General features: G+C 37.7%; 1 protein-coding gene across 2 annotated transcripts in view; it reads right to left on the reverse strand.

Annotated features, from left to right (window-relative positions):
* LOC124060757 overlaps positions 1-21,835 on the reverse strand; it is a 193,125-nt gene that overhangs the window by 126,092 nt on the left and 45,198 nt on the right. The gene's annotated exons all lie outside the window — the stretch shown is intronic.

A 21,835-nucleotide genomic window follows, 5' to 3' on the forward strand; every position in this document is an offset into this window, starting at 1 on the left:
AGTTGTGACGTTTATTTATTCCCTAATTTTGTGAACTAAAAAAAAAAAAGAAACAAAAAAGATCTATCTAGAAATCACACAAATTACAAATAAAAAAATCTTTTCTGCACCTTGTCTTATTAAAACAGCATTTAAAGCAGAAAAAACAGGGAGTCAAAACAGGAGTTTACCACTGTTTATCTGCATGTTCTGCTACTGCACACACTGTCAGCTGATTGCTCTGGGCTCTTTTGTTTTTGAGGAAGTGGTGAAAATGAGCAGCCAATCACAGCTGCACACCAGCGTGAGTCAGGACAGGAAACCAAAGGAAGAAAAAAAAAAAAAAAGAGGAGAGAAAAACATTTGAGTCAACTTGATGCATTCGCTGCCGAGACAAAATAAACGTTGTGAGTAAGAAACCGATAATTGTAAAATACCACAAAGATAGATGCTGTGCTTCTGCCAGTACACTTCCTTGTTTATGGAAACGTTTTAAAAGGTTAGCACAATTTCATAATGAAGGATATGGAGATTTCTTTCCTAAAAACAAGAATGTGTTGCAGCAAACATCATATGGACCAAAGGTGTTCAATGGAGTTGAGGTCAGGACTCTGTGTGGGCCAGTCAAGTTCTTCCACACCAAACTCATCCAGCCATGTCTTTATGGACTTTGCTTTGTGCACTGGGACACAGTCATGCTGGAATAGAAAAGGGCCTTCACCAAACTGTTGCCACAAAGTTGGAAGCATAGCATTGTCCAAAATGTCTTGGTATGCTGAAGCACTGAGATTTCCCTTCACTGGAAGTTAAGAGGCCGAGCCCAAAAGAAGAAGAGAGGAAAGAAAGAAAAGAAAGAAAAAGAAGCCCCATCCCAGTACTTTTGCCTGTATAATATACGCTCACTGCCAGGAAATGAGTTTCCGCATCTTTTGCATATTCAGCGAGTACAAATATCAAAGTAACAGTAACAGAAAAAAAAGATTTCTATACAAATCCTGCAAAATAACAAAGCTTCAATCTTCTCAATAACTCCTGTAAATCTGCAGTGTAAAATGCCCATTTTCTTTATATGTTAGGTAATTTTCTGCACATTGTACAATTAAAACAGCATTTTAAGGAGAAAAAAAAAACAGGTGGCAACATTGCAGTTTAGTGCGTAATAGTAAACAAGAAATAATAAAGGAAATAAAATATAAGACAAGGAGCCAAAATACTGCTTGGTTTAAAGCAATGTTAGTGGCTCTCTCCCACCTAAATTGGTTTGAGGAATCCCGCACTTCAGAAACTGAGAGAAAATCTGGGGTGAATCTAAATCTATAATTGTGCTGCTTTTTACATAGTTAGCATCAGAGAAACACAGTTATGATAGAACAACATTTCAACCCTAACTAGGGCTAACTAGGGCTAACTACCTGACAATACAAAACAATGCTGGTTATTTATTTCCATGTTTTCTACACAGATCATCAGCTATGACTTTCAGCATGGAATATGTAGCCTTAGCTTTAGTCTTTTAGCACTATATCTTGTACATATACATCATGTGCATATTTAAACCTGCAGAGTGGGACATTTCTCATATAAAGGAACATCCCTTACAATAACCTCTTGCCAAACAAACAATCTTAATTACGCATTCGCCACCAGATAAATTGCTCTGTATTTCATAAATCTGTTGCCTGCCATGACTGTTGACACACAGTGTTTGTGTAAATTATTCTCACTGCCAGTATTAAATAGAAGTTCTGTCTCATGTAGAGTTTTCAACCAACTTAAGGAAGCCTGTTCTCATTTACCATTTAAAAAAGTTGTATGAATGTTAACCATCTATCTGTACCCAACCCTCTGTGGCTATTTTAAAGAAGTGGTTCGTCCCAGACATACCATAAATTTGGTTAAGGAATGTTCTACATGCTGTTAATACATCAGCAAGCAATGTGACACATTGCAAGTTTCTAATTTTAAAATAAGGAAAACGTTTCCATCACTATCAGTGTATCAGTGGAACTGCTATGAAAACCTTTCAGAACCCACAGTGTTTTCTTCATACAGATGGAAAATCTGAAGCGTTCCACACCTTCGCTAACAAAGCACTCAGCTCCAAATAAAAAAAAATAGCTCAGAGAAGTTGAGCAGATAGGATAGGTCTACACTCTGCCTAATTAAATGGCATGTCTCCTACTATTCATGAAGAGCACTTATTAAAACAAGCATTCACATCCAATCCACTAGATAAATGACTTTACACCAAGTGCCACGAAGCCCATTAAATTGCTTCTTTAGAGATGGATCAGGTCCAAACACACAATCAAAGGATTTGACTGGGATTATCTCAGATTAGAAACACTCAGGGACAAATGAGGAGATGACAGGATATCATACATTGAAAGGATAAATTAGCAGTCACATACCAGACCAAATTTGTGATGGGTGTTAGGGAATAAAGAGCGGGGGAAAAGATTGAGTGCTAAAAAGCAAGGAACATCTCTTTAGTTTTTAGTAAGACCAATGATACATGGCCAATGTAAACCACAGTAAAAGCTTTTCCCTCTCCCTCTAAAACCTCCTGCCATGTAAATAAACCCCACATCAGGGAAAGAATCAACCACTACAGACGAAGAAATGGATACAAAGTAACTTGGGACAGATTAATCTCTTAGTTTGTGACCTTATGGTGTCACTATGAAAAACATATTGTATTTAGGACCCTTTCTCACACACTTTGATTCTGTGGTTTTTGTACATTTTCAAGTTTATGCACAAATCTAACAAATATTTTCAACTGGATTTGAAGTCATTGCTCAAACTGTATTGAAATGTATGAAATACATTCCTTGAAATTCACATGTCAGTATAGCCATGTGACTGACCAATTATTATTTGTTTTGATATTATTAAGATGTTAAAAGTTAACATAGAGATATTCTGTCACCTTACACCAGAGCTTGCGATGACTTTCAGCCATAACTGAATGTTTCAGTTGAAAAAAGATTAACAATCATGACTTCCTTAAAAATATGCAGTCGTACAGAATTTGAAAGAAACCAAACCATTTTTAACCAAACACATGAAAAACTGTGAGCTTAATTTTAAAATCGAATGTGAAAGAACTCTTTTGTTGCATGGTAGGTATTTTACTTCTGCTCTACTTTGAATATTTAAAAGTAAAGTAAAAGAGCCCTAGTGCTGATAAAACACTTTTCTGGAGGATAAATAATGTAGGAAGTGGGTTAATGTTAGCATGTACTTCTTTGCATATTTTAAAACCAATGAGGCCCTGTGTTCTATTGCATTAAAGTAAGACTTTCGGTTCTCCCAGACAGCAATAAAAGGTACGTTGGAGGGTTTGTGCATTAAAGAAATGTGACCTATGAACTCAATGTAATCCTCTCTGTCATATGCTCACTTGTCATGCTCTTTTCCCTTTGTGCTATGACTAGCTGGCATGGACGGTTGGAAGCAACAGCGTACCTGCAGAGACTGTTGAAAGCCGAAAGACTCAATTCATCTACTCTTTGATCTGTTTTATCGTCTTAAATGATTAATGATGTGACTTACAGGTTGTCTTTGTGCCAGATTTCATTTGAGTTTCCTCACTGTAGACTCAAAGTTCATAAGTTCACTATCCGTTAGACTGGAGCTCTATCTGTGAATATTACTGTATGTACTGTATCTTCAATGAATTTTGACTGGAGACTAGCGGGTGCGCAATACATTTTAGAAATTAACAAATTATGTCCTATTCTTAATGTCTACACCATAATACCTTATATTGTGAAAGTCCTTATAGGCAACTTTCACGACTCAGCAGCCATATTGAGCCATAACCTCACTTTTTATGGTCGCTGGAACATAAAAACTGCATGTCTAGAATCATGAGTCCCCTCCGGTTAAAAAACGATTATTAAAGTTTGATGAATTAGCCCCAAAAATAAGGTTTAAAATGATTTTTTTAATGCTCCTACTACACATGCACAGTGTGTCAGACCATCAACTTCTTTTCGTCTTTGGTGATATGAAGCTGTCTGCTCATCCTTTCCTAAATATAAGATAACAATGGTAACATTTTAGTTGTCACTACCAAATGCTCACCTATCTACCTATATGCTTCTCTTCCATGCCTATTCCAAGTCCATCTGCTTCCACTCCTACCTGCCACCAAATTGGGTGAAACTGTCATGATTCTTAACAATACACTTGCATCAGCGCATCAACATGATTGGCTAGATATGTGTCCATTTCAGCTGTTCTTTTGGAGGACAGGGCAGGATATGTGTAACAAAACCTTCATCTCTGGCATTACAGACTTTTCTATTCAAATTGTTTCTATGGTTTGTCACGTTTGCCACGTCTCTAATATTACAAGCCATTTGTAGTGCCCGCCCACAAAAATACTTAACCAGTAAAATTAAATTACTGCCACCTTAAATAAGTACCAAAAATTCACGCTCCCTAACAAGCACTAGTACAAGGGTCGCTATTATTGCAGAAAAATCAACAAAACAAAAATTTTATATTTATGGTATTACTGATTTTGGACAAAGAAACACAAAAAAAAGTCAAAACAAAAATCATGCACACACGTATATACTTCTATCTATCTATCTTTGAAACATTATTTTTTTTCTTTTAGTTTTAAATCTCCTAGGACACCTAGGAGTACTTCTCAATGGAGCGCTGAATGCCTTTGATCACTGAACTTGATCACAGCTTTAAGATGTCAGCTGCGTTTGAGATAGGGAGAATTTGTCATTGGCTGCTGCCAACTTTCTCGCTGTCATCCAATTTTGCTGCCTTGATTTACAGCAGAAGCTGACAATCTGAGTGTGAATGAGGGTGTTTCACAGACACATAACTCCATATCTAACACCTTCTCATAAACAATAAACTGCTGAAGTTATTTTGTTCTTGCCTCATCCTCCACTATTAACAAGGATCTGTTAACAAGCACTGCAGGGAACAAATTCTGATCTTTTGGATTGTTCACTGAAGCTCTGCTTGCAAAAAATAAAACAGTTACTGTCACAAAGTTCTAAAGCAAGGTCAGATGTTCAAGGTTGCAACACAATTAAAATATTCAGACTTGACCATGTAAAGCTTCAGGAGGTAGAGTATTTTCACTCCATTAGAGAGGGGACAAGCATAATTATGAAAATGAGATAAGGGAGAATCAAAATGACCTGATTGAAAAAAGAGAAAAAGTCCTCCAGTGCAGAACTTGGTTTGATTGATTCAGAGCAGATGAGCCCAGGGCTCCACTGTTGGCAGCCCAGGGTTCATGCTGTAATGATAGCTTTATAATTAAGATTAAAGACCAGAGAGCACAGACAAGACACTCAAGTGGTGTTGGGGGCTTCTCCGATGACACTGGGAATAATTGGAGAGAAGTATCTACGATCCCTACCTCCCCAAAGAGTGGGAGACTGCGGGTATCACTATATGCAAACAGTGGATGTGGCTGACAATTGGAATGAGGTTGAAACATCAAGATCACTGAATTCTTTCAGGCTGCGTGACGATTCTCCGCGTCATTGTAGATATAAAAAAGAAAGAGCTTGATTTCTGTATTACTGTAGTGTATAATTTTAAAAAATTGAAGCAAAAGGCATGTGTTAAACAGCAGATTATGTGTGATTATGATGATTCACTCTTTACATGGGGCAGATTGGAGAGCCATCTGGGCAGCAGTTATGACTGAGACAGACTGACTTCTGTTACTAATGAGTTGGACAGGATGAAAAGAACAACCACATTCTCAGCAACTTTCCTCTGTTATATTTGAGGAGATGGTGAGACTTTTTGTGCATTGTTTTAAACATTCTACAAGAAAATCATGTGGGCATGGGAGAGCACGAAAAATCTCAACACAGGCATCCTTTGTTAAATAACATTTTCAGTCAGCTGTCTGCTTTTCAGTGTTTCACTGCAGCTTGTCAAGGTTCATGTTCAAAGTGGCCATCATTTCTCACCTTCGCTGACATCTCCTATCTGATGAGGGTGAAGTCAAGTCGCTTAGATGACTAATAATCATATCAAAGGTGCCATGTCATGCGGCAGATTTAAATAAGAGGGTTTGGGGGAGCATTTGCATGCATCTGTATGCCTCGGCTAAGAGGCTAATGTCATAAAGTACGGCGCAGACATGATTTAATGTAATCTGTCATGTCATATGCTAATCTTCAGTCCTCTCAGTAACATACAGCATGTTAGCACGGGGAGATTTCAAGGAGCACTAAGTCATAGGAGTAGCACTGAACAGTATAAGATTACCTACAGTAGGGGTTTGAGTTGATACCGTGAGGGAAATTTTCTGTTCATGTACATTAGTTACTGCTACTGGCTGTTGCAAAAACATCCAGAGATGAGAATGACTAAATCTAGTTAGTTCAACTACAATTTGTGGGGCCTTACGGGATTATTATTCCACTCTTACTAAGAGAAGTGCAAGTTGTCACCTATGGCCACTGAAAACTCTTTCACAGCTCTTACTGACAGTAAAAATCTGCATTTAGGCACTGCTTAGGGACTACTGTAATATATAACCTTCATCAAATACTGCACAAGTCAAAAAAGGGGAGGGTGGCTGTCAAATATGCGATGTGGAAACTGTTTAAGTACAATGTGGTGCAGTGGGTTTCTTTATTTTGTAGTTATTATCTTTCCACAGTTCCGTGACAGCTAAGTAACAAGTGGTGCAGATGTAGTGAATATGTCAGCCTACAACATGCAGCACCTACATCATCAAATGTGTATGTTGCTGCAAAGAAGCTACAATCTCCAAAAGTGGTTGCTTCACACCCACTTCAAACCTGGCAGCACAGAAGATCTATACAGTTACCACAGTTTCAAAGTGAACACCCAGAAAATATTCTGATGTCACAGTGAATTTGACCTTTGACCTTTGGGATCAATGTCATCACTTTTTCATTTTATCCTATTAGATATTTCTGTGAAATGTTGTCATAATAGGCCCAAGGATAATTGTGCTAAATTAAATGAAAAGTGCAGAAATGCCCTCAAGGCCTTCCTGAGCTATTGCTCTCACCGAAAAGGGGCATCCATCTAAACATACAAACCTGGAAACTGTCATTCAGTACAATTTATTTTTCAATAACAGCACCTTCAAATATGTTTAATGTGATCCACTCCAACACATTCCAGCTATTTGTAAATGTGGTAAAACTAAAAACAGCAAGCTTTACACATATCCTGTGCCTTTCAAAAACATTGATAAACTTACTATGCATTATGGTGGTTCAAGTTCAGTATTTGGTTGCGCACAAGTGTTTTCAATATGTTACTAAATCCTAACTTATGCCATTTGATGCATTTGAAGCTAGCAACTGCGTGAATATTTTTTATGGTAAAAGTAATAGTAAGTGGATCACACAAAAAAAGCTGCATGGTAAGTTTAATTCTGTAGATGGATCTCACATTCACACTGCTTCAGAATTCCTCTCTGTGTTTTAAAGTGAAGCACATATAAAACAATGAATCATGAACTGATACAACACTCAAGCATTTGCCCGTTCATCAGTTGCTCAATGTGACCTTTTCTTGAGAGGGGAAACTTTTTCTCTTTCTCTATTCATGCAAAGTGCAATTTTCACACTCTTTTATCATTGGTTCACAGTACACACGGTGGGAGAAAAGAACTAAATTTGGTCACAAGTGGCAACGCTGCCAAAATACCAAAGAATGAAAAATAAATTCATTGGAGGAAAATGTCAGGTACGAAGCTGTGAGAGGGACTTTGGAGGTCTGACAAGACACAATTACAGACCGGCCCCCCTCTGAGAACTGGGATGTGGTATTTTCATGTTGGTAGTCTAGCACGTAAGCCCACAGCAGCGTGGCACACCCCTCTTTGATCTATGTGGAGGGGGTGTGTGATGCATCCCTTTTTCTCTGCTGATACAGTGTGGGAATGAATGTCAGGACAAAGTCAGCGAAGGGCCAGCCCCTCCCAAACACACTCCCTATGCACACAGCCATTAAAATGTGTAAACCTGCATAACCGTGAGCCTTCTGTCTATTGTTGATGATCTCTGAAAGGGAGGACAGACTGTGAATAACTGTAAAATGGTTGCATCTAACACATGTGACTGCGACGTTATCAACTATAATAACTGTATTGTAGTAAAAACTCATATTCCATATTTCCTTCAAAGTCTCACCACATTCAACCAGATATATGTACTGTAAACTTTCTACTCTCGTCTAATAATCTTTCCAATTATTCATACCCTGAAGACAGCCTGATAAATTACCTGTGGTAATTAAAATGATTAAGTGAGAAGTGCAAAATGGTAATTTATCCTTGCATGAAAGAGTTAAGTAAACCTGGTTATAAAACTTGCCTAATTAGCTGTCATAAAATAGAGCAGGATGGTAAAGCAGTGAACAGACTGGTGGAGGGAATGAAGTATTTGACTTGGGATTTGCTAGGATTTCATCTTGCCTATTTCTTACCTTAACTGCCTAAAACTCTTTCTTATGTTAAATTATTTAATGAGTGCCTAACATTTAACACTGTCACAAAAAGATCATCTATTTTTTGTGTATTGTCTGCACAGTGGAGATATGATGGGCATGAATGAATTTTTTAAAACAATGATTTACAGAACTTCCTACTGAATACTTTTGAACATTAATGTATCAGCAAACAGCTGTTTGCTATGTATGATATGGTGGAGTAATGGTGCCCTGGGCAGAGAATGAAGTCACACTCCCTTGAGTGTATGGTAATCTGAGCTTCTCTGTTCCTTGTTTTGGTAGCTGGTCTGGTCTCACACACGAATGAGGTCCCCTCCCTCTGAAACACATTGCACATCTCTTTTAATGTGCAATTATCTCATTCACTCAATTTCTTACTATTTATTCATATTTTAATTATTTATTCAGATTTTAAATTATTTCCGGGCGTCTTTGAATTGCATGTGATCTTTCTTTTTTCAGTCTGTCTTCTTTTTTTCTGTCTTTTGTTCATTTTCATAGATTGAATGAACATTCAGATGTAGCACACATGATCTTGTATATTTTTGTACGACAATAAAGGCTATCTATGTACCAAACTAAACTGTCGGTCCTCCCTGTCTTTATAGAGACAGTAAAAGTGTAACCTTCCACAACACTGCAAAACCAAGGAGGCATTCACAATCTATTGAAATCATCACAGCTTTCTAAAGCATATTTTACTTCGGCAGCTAGGCAGCTAGCATTGGTAGCATACTTTTACAATGTGTGTTTTACAATCATCCATGAGCTTAACTGTTTTTGTCAATGAAGTCTAATTAGTTTTGACAGAGCTTGAATCTCAAATAGGCTATGCACTCTGTTCAATTGTTTCTCCTGAGTATCTGAAGTGTTTCAAATTTTTAAATTTGAGTTTAGTGAACTTCAGTAATTAGAATGTAGTTTTTAAATATTGGATCTTCTGTCTATTTGTGAACCAAAAAGTAAATAAATATTTGAAATAAATGAGAAAGAAATTCAGATCACACAAATGTAAACATTAAGTAATGAGTAGTAATTACATTCCAAACTATATTCAGTTACTTATATTAATCTTAAAATATTACTGGCCAGTATTTGCTTCAATACGTGGCAGGTGTGGACTTTATGGTAATTTCATATAGCTTGTAAATGAAATTTTTCTTCACAACTTTCAGTCAGTCTTTGTAAGTGTCTGAGAGAAAGTGTGAAAAATGAGTTCCATAAATATTTCTCTTCTCCTTTATGTTTTATAATATATAATATAATTCGGCAGGCCTCTCCTCAGTTAAGGTAGCATCTCTTTTCCTGTCCCGGGTTTGATATGAAGTTACACTGTCAAGTCGACAAACAACATGTCGCAGCCAATGCACAGCCCACAGACACATGCACAATAACCTTTCCCAACATCGCCTATCTCAGCACGAGTCTGTCATATGCTCAATTGCATTGCATGTGACACTACACTCGGGGGCAGATTTCTCTCAAATATGATTTGAGATGATTGAAAGCTTTTTGATTTAAAAGTGTATTCTCTTAAGCTAAGTGCTCTCAGAGACCATCAAGGAAATTTAATTGCCTCACTTAGAGAAAAAAGCAGGTTTTCTGCCCCAAATTATATCAGATCTTAACATCTCAATAGAAACACATGGAATTGGATGGTCAACTGGGCGCCTAATGTCATTGGGAAATGCAATTTTCTGATGGCATTTCCTACGTCTGTCTCACCGAGAGCACAAGATTGATCAAAATCTTAATGAGCCATTTTCAGAAGTGGACTTTGGCTTTGGCCTTATGGTGGATTATAAAGCCAAACAATCATGAATGTTGACCTTATAAAAGGAAAGTTTCTATATTTGAAGAAAAGTTAGGCTGACATGACTACTCAGTCACTGTGCACTAGTACAAAGGCAAAGGATTTAAACATGAAATTCATAAAGAAATAGTCAAATATACAAACAACACAAATTGTGCACTAAGCGCACACACACACACACAAACAAATGTAGTAGTTTTTACTATATTTTGAATTTCATAAGCTCAGACACCAATCTGATCTTTTCTCCCATCTGCGTCTCCATTTCTAACATTTCATATATCTGAACAGAGCACACAAAAGTTGAACATGTTACATAGCATGATGCAGCCTAACACTCTCAGTGGTATTATGTTATATTATGTTCAACTTGGCTTGACTCTTGAAATTAGGGACTATCATCAGTATGGCAATGTTTGCCAGTGTTGTCATCAAATATTTGCTCCAGCCCATTACAAAGCCTCTGTCACCTTTAGTTTTGATCATATTCATTTATTATTTTGTGCCTGTCACTCATCTTAAGATTCACTGATGTTGAAAAGGTTAATTGGGCAAAATGCTTGCACCTCAGCTTTAAAGTGTCCTGTGAAACAGATTTTCAGCAAGGCTGTAGTTTACCTTTAGACACACATCTATTTATTTTATGTCTTTTTCTTATATGTGGTCATCCTACCATGGCTATTATGAAATGTCAAGGCAATGGTTCAGACCACTTCTTTTTCTCTCATTTTTATCATAAGCCAGGTCATATGGTTGTGTGTGTGTGTGTGTGTGTATTTGTCCTCAGCTAATCTTGCATACTACTAGACCCATTAGCCTGATATTTTTTATGCACACTTATGATAGATGTTCATCTACGTTGGAATGTGAAAGGCCAATATAATAACAATAGTTTTGAGCAGAATAAGGCGAATAAGTAACCATATGTTAGTGTAAGTAGTGTACATATTAGTCAGGTCTACATTGTTCCCATAAGTTAAACTGTACCAGTTTACAGTTTGTGAACCAGACTGTGAACCTTTGCAGTTTTGAGTTTTACTGGAGCCATCTACCTGTACCACTACAACATTTTCTCCTGTTCTTACTGTGGACTGCTCTAACAATATATTGCTAGTGACTCGGTCGGTGTACAGGTGGACTAAAACAAACTGTCAGACATTTAATGATTGAGATAACAACATAAGGGAGTAACAGAGACTCATAGTGGACATATTTTATTTCTGCTCTCTTCGTGGGTTCTCACATTGCTTTGTGTTGAAGAGCTGCTTGTGAACTTGTCTTCATGAGACGACTGCATGGCACAGTTGTTCACGTTACAACCTGAAAGTGGACTTGCCAGTTCACCCAAGCTTAAGACTGTTAGGTTACATATGCCCATTCTTTTGTCAATGTACTCTTACGAGTTGTGCCTCTGCCAGTTTTAAAGGTGGTCACTGTAAAGATCAAGTTTAGTTTACCTGCCTTATATCTGCAAAACAGAGACAGCATGCTTTTTGGCAGAGCAGCAGTCTCAATCATTCTCTCTGTTCTCCATAGGTATAATATAGCAAGAAAACATTGCAATGACACTCTGCCAGTTTTATCTCCAAGTGAAGAAACAAGAGATTCGCAGTTCAAATAATCTGGTTGAAGCTTGTATACATTTTTTTTAAGCGCTTCAAGATCCAGACACTAAAGTAATGTCATGCAAATGGTATTGCAAAAGTTGTCATATTGACATTGTGTTGATTGACTCATGATGTTAATTCATCCGTTAGAAAATATTCAAGAAAATATCTTAAATATTACTGCAGAATGAATTTAAGGGTTAGTATTAGTCTATAGCTACTTATCGCCAAATAGTTAATATGAAAGGGCAACAAAACATCCTTTTATTCATCATTCACTCTTTGAAAAGAAACAACACGAAGCCAGTCTGTTAAACTGAAAGCCAGCTCCATGCATTCACAATGTTAAGGAAATTAAAGTTTGGTTAGCTATGTTTTCATAGTCTGGCCTGTTAGATGATGCCTGTACTGAAGTAAGTAAATATAATTTCAAACACAAACTAGTTGTGTTCTTTTGCCTATATTGCTTAATACCACACCAGTTATAACTTAGTACATCCATGATATATCTAATAATACTTAATCGGATGTTTGGCTTGTGTAACATTTTCATCATGTTATGACTGATAATATATGTAAATTTGCCACAATGGGAAGACTGGTTACCATATCTTCAAAACCAGTCGGGCATCCATGCATGTGCATCATAGGTGCAGTCCAGCACTTAAACAAATAGTACCGATGTTACACCCCTGCTGTTCCACACCCACATGTCCTGGTGGAGATCTGCACTCTCCTGAGTGCACTTTTCAAGTTCACACTGGTTTCTTGCAGTGTTTGTGGATGAGAAAAATAACTTGTTTTTTCCGTTATTTTAAATTAAAGTAACATCCAAATACCTACATGTGAAATGTGACCCAACAACAAAGCCCCAATAATGGGACTGTGAAGGAAGAGAAGAGGCTTAATGAGGGATTGTCAGTGTTAACTATGCAGCCACTAGCACAGAGAGGAGTGGTATGATGAAGAACCAGGCTTTTAGCCAGATATTATGAGAATCTTTACAAGTGTTTATCCACTATACACTCTGAGTCCAGTGGCTTTCTTTTTCATGCCTGGCAATGAGTGAACATTGTAACACAGTAAGAAGAATGAATGAAACTGGCCAATGTAAACAAAATTTTGGTGGCTGGAGCCTAGATGATGAGGGTCAGAATTAAGATGCATCCACACATATGCTCTGTTTTGGCTTTAAACTACTGAAAATTGGCGTATATCTTCATCAGTAGGGAATCTGCCCATGCCAATAAGCATCGCTTCATTGTTACACCAGAATAACATTTTAAAATCACTCCAGTGTGGACTCTTCAAACACTTTCAGACACTACTATGTAAAGTTAGCATACATTTTAATCCCTATTTAAACAATTTACAGAAATATCACTGTGCTGCATCAATATCTATTTTACAGTGATTCACGCTAAGCCTGTTTTTTCACTCGGTTAAACAATATATTGCCAAAGCACCACCAATCTAAAGTGATTATTTGGCAGGTCCATGTTCTGGAAACGCTGTCCTCTTTAAAACATTAAAAGTCCCATCACTAGTGTGGTGTCTGGTGCTGGTGTCTGCATGCTTGGCTAAAGGTGGTTTCTGACAGAAAGAAACACCACTGCTGTCTACTGTTCTGATAGTTCAAAGAAATAAATAAATAAATTACAGACCCATAACTTCTAGCTAGTTAACAGTTAAACTGTGACCAGCAGCAAAAGCTACTGGATAGTAAACAATAGTCAGAAACCTTCAGTCCTTTACATTTCACATCAAAATTTTAATCAGTTTAGTCAGGATCTCCAGAACATTCAGAGCTGAGCAGAAGTTTCTATTGGTCTGTCAAATTAGAATGTTAGCTTAGCAGCTAATGTCAGATGGAACTTTCAATAGAAACATTCAGGTTAGTAAACTTCTGCTGGGGGGTACATGGAAATACTGCCGAGTAACTGAAAAACTATATTTTAGTAAATTTAACAATATTCAGTAACTTTCCAACTATGATGGGTGCACTGCACAGGACTCACTTTTGCTACAGTCTGAGTCAGTTGTAGCAAGTGATCACCACATGCTGCAATGGAGAGTGTATAAAAGCTCATTAGCATGTAAGACAATGAGTCAATAGGGAGAGCTAATGTGGCTCAAACAGCCATCTTATTCCACCACCAGTGGTAGTTGTATGTATGCAAACTTTATAGAACAAAAAGAGAAAATCAGACTAAAACTAAATATTGATCATTCCGGAATCACTAAGTATACTGTATAAAAAATGTTTTTTAGAATTAGCACTGCTAATCAACACTGAAACCACTCAAATGAATACATTTGGAAAATGACTGGTGGTCATCTTGTGGGGCTGTAGGGGTACATCAGACAAAAATGAATGTTAATGTAGATGATACCACTGTCATAACATATCTTCAGCTCTAACTGTCAAACATGGTGCCACCAGTAATTTAGCATAATTACCATACAACACAGGAGTTATCACTAAATATAATCCTACATCCAAATGTAGCGATAGCCAGAATTCCCAAAGTCATTTCAGGCACCCCAGTAATGTGGCTAAGTGTGACTAAATTTGATGTGGTTTTCCTTGTAGTTGACCTGAGGAAAATACTGAATTGATTTCAGAGGAACAGACCTGGTTGAAAAAAGAGCAGACTTTTTTGATTGCTAAATTTTCCATCCATATGATTTATAAAATCAGAATTTCCAAAATGAATTCTCATTTCAAGATGATCAGTTGAGAACATTGTATAAATTCTCATATCAGTTTGATATTTTGCAGCATTCAGTGATTAGACAGTTTTCACATTATAGTTTATCACCCCCTTTAGCAAAGTGAATTCTGTCTGATGTCTCTTGCACTGGTTTTGAGGACTGTTTTACAGTTTTGCTACAGTCATGGTATATTTCAATATTTGCATAATATTTAGAAGTTCAGCTGCAGTTTTATTTGTAACCCGTTGAACACAACATTATTTTGATCTGTGCATTATGATGTTTACAGACATCTCTGTAGATGAAGATAAGCAGAGAAGTGCAATCTAGTCAAGCTCATCACAGACTGTCCTTGAGGCTTTGAAACAAGATCCATTTAGATTGGATGGCAGAGTAAAGGAATATGGCCTATAATATCTACAAGAGCTTTGTAGATAATGATCAAATGAAGAGGTCTTAGGAAAATAGCTTGAACCCCAATGCTGATTAGGATCCAATTATAGGGAGAGAAAAAAAACTCCCTAATTAACTTTAGGATGGTGTATTTCAGACTCCAACCGATTATTATTTTGTGATTTCTTTTGATTGTGATGACAAATTTCTTCAGATGATTAATTGATGACAGTCATTCAGAATAAAAATATCTGCATGACAATGTAATAAAAATATATCCCATGGAGCATTTGGTTGCATTGAGCACTGTCCATTCCATTGCTTTACATTTTTAAAACAGACAAAAATTGTTGGTTTATTAGATTTTTCCAGCAGTTTCAATTTGAAAATGTCCTTTTCCCAAAGTTTCTTATTTTATAAAGCCACTTTTCTTGTGAAATTCTTTGCCAATGAAGGCAAATGGCCTTCGGCCTGTTATGTGACTGTTGCTTTGGTCAGCAATTATTAAGAAAAAAAAGAGAAAAGGAACATGTCTGTGAACACGGCAGATAGATTTTGTGTGAGAATGGTGATTGTTTAACAATAAATAACAACTTCCATGATCCCACACAGACTACAGCTTTTGTTAAAATTATTTTAACTGAGAGACTCCTAGCAACAGAAATCACATTCTATGTGTTTAAATAAAAATGTAGAAATAATATGTTACGAGTCATATGATTCTTTATGTCAGAATTTCTTTTTTGTTTATTTAATGCTGACTCCTTTGGGTTTCCATATACACATGCAGACACCTCCTTCAAACTACAGAAAATGCATTGCTGCGTTTAGCCTCATGCTTGTTATGATGTCATCATCCAACTATCTGGAACACTACAATATAATAGATTTTATTATCTATACAATAACAGTAACACTAATTTGCATTATGAGTATGTACGGGTAACTGACAGCCTCATCAACATTTCTCAATGACAGATTGCGAAGTGAAATTTGTAGTTTTGTATTTATCAACACAATTGCTTAATGTTAAAAAAAGAAATTTAAATAATAACACAAGTGAAATATCTCTGAAAGGCAGGATACTAGCACTGAAATTTCAGACAACCAACAGCAAAAACACAAAAAAATTGATTCCACACAGATATTATCAAATCAAGGTGTAACAAATAGGACCGAGTTAACCAGCATGGTCCTGTAAAGTCATCCCAGGACTGTAAGGCCTACTATGGTGTTTGTTTGCCATGTAGTAATGAACTTGCTTGATTCACTAAAACCGAGCTGCCGATGTCATACTGTGACAGCAGAGCTCACAGCTGCCCGGGAAATAAGATAAACTATTAGCAGATGAAAAAGAGCTATCGGTTCCATCTGACTTGAATAAGGAACTTGTTTGCCTCTGCACAACCTTCAGGAAATGCACAGGGCCTCGGCTGGTACCACGAAATGACGCCTAGACACAGAGTGCAATTAAGCCCTGCATGGCATGGGCAGCCATTATGTATGAAATCAAATTACCTTCATTAACCTGCCAAGTTGGCTGAAGGCGTCACTACCCACTGGTTCTTTCTCCGCCCTTGCGGAGGAAGATGAATGACAAACCAAAAGAGGTGTAGCATGCTGATATCCCTGTGGAGTTCTAATACAAAATCTCCTCCCAAAATTTTCTAATGCATTCATACTCATGGAAACCATTTCTGCTGCCTCCACCATGTATGTTTTAATGTTGCAAAATGAAATGCATGGCTTGAAAACAACACCACACGGTATGAGATAATTAGCTCTCCTAGCTTGACAAATGGGTCAATACCTATGTGCATACATGCTTTTGAGCACTGCATATGTTGCCTTCATGATTAGGCATTGTGCTGCATTCCCAGTTGTAATCCATATATTTGTTGCCATAACTCTTAATGCCCGAACAATGGCTGAAAATATATGGCTCAAGTGCACCATGCCACCAAATAAGGAACAGCGAATAAAAATATGGGATCGTGGAGGAGACCCACAGCCACATCACAGTCACAGAAATACAAGGAGGCATCTCTCTTTTAGTGTTTTTAAAAAGCACTATCTACCACTGACATCATTTTCCAACATGGAGGATGTCAAACAGTGTTGAATTTACACATTTAAACAGAAAGAAAATCTCCCCCACAAATGGTTATTTCTCATAGGAAAACACGAATCAAGTTAACAACAAAATGCAATCCTGTCTGGTTGTGTGCATAATCATTTGGCCTTATGTAAAATTGGCGGCAGAGGCACCAGGGGGAACTGATATTTGTGGTGACTGGCTATCAGAGCCTGCATCAGAGGTAAGTGATTCTATTTAGATAGATAATAAATATGCGGTCATGGGGAACCTATATCCAAAACCCACATAATGACTTTCTGCTTTGGCTGTAGGAAGAGGATGCCGATCAGTCCTTACAATATTTAGAGCAGTTTGCTCGCCTTCATCCTTCTCAGTGCTAATTCTATTTCCTCTTCATTACAAACACCATATTTTTAATGAGAGAGCCCTTTTCCCAGCGAAATGTCTCCTCAATTCTTGTATTTATCAATCACACAGAGGCTTTTAGGCTGGAGGCACACTGGTATCACATGGTGAAATCAGTCTTGAATTTCACTTAGCTGATGCACTGACTGATTGGGGTATGGTCTTGAATGCTGTTTTGAATGATGGTCATGCAAGAGTCAAAAGACAACCATAGAACAAAAGCATTAAATGCTTTAAAACTTAATGTGCCTGCTATATATATTTAGTTTTCAATCGCAGAGGTCACCATGTTAAGAGATAGACTGCAGAGATTTACACTGAACCTGGACTTGCATGTTTATTTATGCAAATTCCCTCCAAAATTTTGGAACTGTGACTACTAATACATTATGTATGAAAGCCAATGATGCTTTGTCTGAACTGATTTATTGCAACTAACAAATTTTACGCCCATGCCACCTGGAGCTGGCCAATGTATCAATATAATATCCTCAAATGAGAGTAGATTATCTGGGATTTCAGCTGTCGTAATATTGTGATGTAGCCTAAATGTTTTCTTTTCCTGGTCCTAAAAGCTGCATTACAGTCGATGGAACAATTTTCCTTATTAGACTCTTCCGGCTGAGTGAAATGAAACATGCCTCCCCCTGCCAACTTGGTTTTCACATTCACGTTCTAATGATCATTTCTAAAACCTTTCATATCTTCTGAAAGCACCAATAGTCATTCCCAAAATATCAACACATTACTGATATCAGTTGATAATAGTGAAGTACCCCCCCCTTCACACACACACGCACACATACCTGCAGCCACAAATGACAAAAAAAAAAACAACTTGATTTCACATAAATATAGAATATCTGTCTGACCAGAAACCATTCATCAGTGGTTCTGTGAAGGGTTTTTGTGAGGACACCTACAAATGTGCGACTGTGCTTATCCCCCATCCTGGAATTTTGCATTTTTGGCACCTTCCAGCAGCAACTAGTATATCATTTGGATTGCTACAGATAAGATTTTATACTTTGGGTATTGGAGAGTAAGAAATAAGTAACAATTCCTTTTGAGGTTAAAAATGAAAGGATAGTGGCATGTTGACTAGACATGTAACTAAACCCTTGAGACAGAGAAGCAATGTTAATGTCAAGTCAAGCTTAATCAAACTGTAAGGCTGTATTGGCTTACAATATTGTCATATGTTTTATAGGTTCAAAACAGCAGCTGTTTTGGGGTTTCATGGCTAAAAGTGAAGCAAATCTTCACTAGCTGGAAAGGTTTCAACCTGAGCGGAAATCTGGACACAACTTAATTAGTTTACAAATATAAAAACAGGAATAACTTGAACAATCAGTTAGAATCTGAAGTGATGGAGTTCACAGGGGGGAGGGGGAGGAGAGAAATGAAATACTTTTACCATCTCATTTCACTTCTCAAATGGACATCTTCAAAATCATGGCAGACATGCAGCATTACGGTAACTAAAGGAATCCTGGGTAGTATGTCATTGATTGACTCTAATAGGTTACGGTAAATCCCATTTTTTCCCCCCTCATCAATTACTCTCATTTATTTAGTGAAGCATAACTCTATTTGTGAATGAAAACCTTATTCAGAAGACAAGAAAAATTAGTGTGTTGGTGCTGGATTGTTGGAAAAGGAAGAAAATTAGGTGTCTAACCCAAAGTGACATTTACAAATTACCTGTTAATTTCAACTGGGTTGAGGGATGATAGGACTGAATTACACTGACGGGAGGGTAACTGGGTAATGAAAGCCAAGTCTGTAGTGGCCAAATGGGTAACCGGCACTAAGAGACAAAGTGGGTTTATTCCAAGTGAGCACCTGAAGTATTTTCAGTGTCTCATCTGAACTGTATTCTGTCCACACCCACCTGAGAGGCTTGTTCCACCCTACATTCTACTTTTGCTCCAATTAAGCTGAGGCTGGATGATGAATAGTTACAATCAGCCTTGTTTTAGAGGCCTGTGCTCAGGAGGATACTAACCATGCAGAGAGTGCAAGTGAACGTCCCGGTGTCAGAGTGCAAGGTGAAGTGGCAAGACTTACAACAGTGTCACCTTGAATCTGCTAATGTCTGCTGGAAAAAAAAGAGTCCCTCTTAGCACTGAGACAACAAGGCACAAAAACTGGTGTCCCTCACCCCCCACCCCCATGCCCAGAGCAAACATTAGGGATGAGAAAACAGTGCCAAGTGGAAACGGGTGACATTTGAATTGAATACCTCAATAATGGATGCAATCTCCCTGTAACCTCCATTTAGCTGGCAGAGCTGTAGCGGCGCAAAATCAAGACAGGATCCCTCAGGTCAATGGAAACAGAGGACGTCAGTTAATGATGCCTGTGCTCCTCTGAAAGCATCATGCTAGATGCAAGAGGGAGGATAAAAGCCATCCATGTCTATTAGCAGTAGAGAGAATGTACATTTCTGATGGCTTTCCTGGAATCTGGATTTAAGCACAACTATAATCCCCAGTTTTATGCTGTCATGTTTATTAGCTTCTCTCATAGGTCAGTAGTTTCCTACACATGTGAGAGGAAGGAAGAAAGACACAGAAAGAAAAGAGATCAATTAGGGCTGTGTGTTGATTTGCCTTAAAAAGGTCACCCGAGTCTTCTTACTATTGTAGGATACTTGCTGGAAACTCCTTAACAATCTCTACTGTGGCTGTACAGAGCACTAGACTCCACCCTGACCTCCTTAGTGAAGCCGGCCCTGTTTCTGCCTCACTCTCGTCTGACCGGAGAAAACTAATGAGTGTGAGGCTGTGGGTAAAACCTAATGGGGCTCAGTAGTTTTTGCTCCGGGCTGACTGCTGAAAATGAACATTTAACCACAGCTCGAGTAATTGAAAAAATGACAAGCACTACATACAGGCCATCACCCCACACAAACACACACACACACACACACAAAACACACAAGAGCCCAAATTATTATGATTATTTGCCACCTCCGGATTAGTAGCGCCTCTCCACACTGTCACTTACATCACCAACCAGGAGTAGTGTCAGAATACACAGGAAGAAGCAGAGATGTGGAAGTAACATCAATTAAAATGAGAGTGTTAGCCTCTAGTTATGCCAGATATGGAGTAAGTGCAGAGAGGCAGGGTCTCAATATTACATACATTTAACAGTATGGACGCAGGCTGCACAGCGATGATATAAATGTAATGTTACTGAGAGTTTTTCTGAGATTAACTTTGCTCACAGCTCCACCTGCTTGTCATTTATTGACACTGACACTTGGGTCTTCTGAAAGACAGCCTGGAGTGATGGCGTATGAGTGATGTAACCTTTCACCAACAATACATGCACCTTGTGCAGTGTGTTAGTGTTAAGTTCCATATCACAACAAGAATAAATCAGATAACAGTTTTAAGAGTATTAGCTTAGATGCTTCAGTGGATTGTGTTCCATTGCTGAACTTTATTTAACATCAAAACTAAAACTAAAACACTATGAAGTGAATAGTGGCCATTAATGGTACAAATTGTGTAGTTTTAGTAATCGGTGAACTGGTTTCTTTCTTTACTAAGAGCAGATTCCGGAGAAAGCCTTTAGTAACAGTAGAGTTAAAGTAGTAACACCACCATTGCAAGTAAAAGGTCTACCTTAAAAATCCTCATGACATCACAATTTATTTGGAGATAACTATGCTCCAATATTCAAGTAAGACAAGTGTGACGTAAAAACCTGAAGCTTCCAGCACCAAGTTACTGAGAACAGACTTATCAGTAAAGGAGACATCATGTGGCCAGCAGTTAAACCTTTGAATCAAATCAGACTCTGGGTAAACTGCTGATGTTTTGGAACATCTTTGTGTTGCAGTGGTACCAGATATAAATTTCTGTTCCAAGCATAGTATTTTTGTAAGTCTAAAAGTACATCATCCAAATGAAAGGTTGTCACAAAGCAGGTGACATGTTACCACGTAATTACTGTTGGATTGTTATTCCAGGTGCATTAACACATATGCAGCATTTTATGTCATACACGGCTATGCTGTGGTGAAGGATTTTATTTATTTCTAATTCTGCACATTTTATTAGGCTGGTAGAGATGGCCTGATTCACATTATCACATTTTTAAACTATAGCTGCTCAATAAATGATTTAGACCTCTTGTGAACTATAAATATGCCTTTAAAAAAAAAAAAAAAAAAGTTGTTAAATACTACATCTTGGAATGTACATTGGTACAACAAATAACTCAGTCCAGAACGTGTATTTTACGTTTCACGTTATATGTGCTGTAAATTGTCATGTTATCAGTTGTGCACCCCTAAGTGCCTCAGGAGATAGC

The sequence above is a fragment of the Scatophagus argus genome, chromosome 6 (assembly GCF_020382885.2).
Source record: "Scatophagus argus isolate fScaArg1 chromosome 6, fScaArg1.pri, whole genome shotgun sequence".
Lineage (NCBI taxonomy): Eukaryota > Metazoa > Chordata > Actinopteri > Scatophagidae > Scatophagus > Scatophagus argus.